The following is a 1,579-nucleotide window of genomic DNA, read 5'->3' as shown; positions in this document are numbered from 1 at the left end:
GAACTGCCCCGGCAGTCACGTAACAGTTTACAATGCAAAAACATCAACAGAAGAGCAAGTGAGCAAGTGATTAATGTTACGGAAAAGATGACGTAAATAAAGACGATGGTCAAACCGATTTAACTATGAATGTTCTGGCTAACAGTGATGCACACGAGCTCATGTAAATTTAACCTCCATTGTAATGTACATCAAGCACTTTAGTAGAGACTTCAAATAATCAATCCCCTCATCATATGAAATTCTAATGACATTTATATTCATTAATGAAGTGGAATAATTCATATGTAATCTCTGAGTCTTTGATGATGACAGGAGAGTATGTTTACAGTATAAACCTCACATACATTAGCTGAACCACTGACAGAACAACAGACAATTCGATTGAAGTTGTTCAGTGTAAAGTCCTACAAATACTGAAAGTGTACAACTGTAAGTCGATTATGAATGAAGATTTGATAATTACTATTTTATCACAAATACATGTTACATATAGGAACATTATAAAATACATCCATGACAAATAAATCATTTCTTTCTTCTTCTTTTTTTATCATGAGAGCATCATTGACATTTACTGCAGTATAATCAATGATTATTAAATTATGACCTCATCTTTAACAAGTAGCCTAATTGTTGCAGAGATATTTATGAACTTTTAATTGTTGCAGAGTAACACACTCTTGTTTTACTAATCTATGATAAATTATTTGTCAGTACGTTTGCCAAACGCCTGTTTAATTGTTGCTTTGGATTTTGCAGCTTTTAGTTACACCACAGAAAACTATCCTTATATATGAAACATTAACTTTTCCTCCTGTGTAAAGCTGAACTTTTGAAAACATCATGACCTTCCTGGATGGGCTCTTAAAGTATTCATGGTTTTTGTAGTCATTGTACAAGCATTTTGCAGCTCATTAACCAAAGTTTCAATGACTTTAGGCAATGAGCTTCACTTTTTCACTGTTAGCTGCTACTTTGTCATTGCTTCAAAAATCTTATTTTTTTTGCCATGAATTGTTAAATGTAATTGATTCATCTATCAAATTCTACAGGTCAAACATATTATAGGCCTGCTGCACTTGCCAGTCACCGTAGCCTACTGGATGTGACCTAGATTGCCCTCTGAGTCTGTCTTTGTGTCTTTCTATTAATTATGGCAGGTTCAGAGTATCAGATGCTGCCATCTAACAGTTTCAAGTCCTGCCAGTAAACACCTCAAAATTAAATTCTCCATTTGATTTGTTTAATCACTCACAGCGAACCTCCTGGCAATCATTTTCACATCGCCTGGATGGACATTAACACATCATCTCTTTCTCTCTCTCTCAGTTCATTATATTAATCCTAGAATGTCACAATTAGTAACACCATCACTAACGTTTGGGTATTTTTTTACCCAATATAATATAACCGATAAAAAATACATCTCATCAAATTATATCAAAATACAACAATACATGGCAATTTGTAGTACTCCTCTTTTATTTTCCACTATATAATGTCTCACAAAATGAAAAAAGGTATCATGGGGGGGACCCTATAAAACGCTGCAAAATTTGTGAAAAATTAGACAAAA

This window comes from Trachurus trachurus (genome assembly GCF_905171665.1).
Source record: "Trachurus trachurus genome assembly, chromosome: 13".
Lineage (NCBI taxonomy): Eukaryota > Metazoa > Chordata > Actinopteri > Carangiformes > Carangidae > Trachurus > Trachurus trachurus.
The sequence above is the reverse complement of the archived record's forward strand: the minus strand, read 5'-3'. Positions refer to the sequence as shown.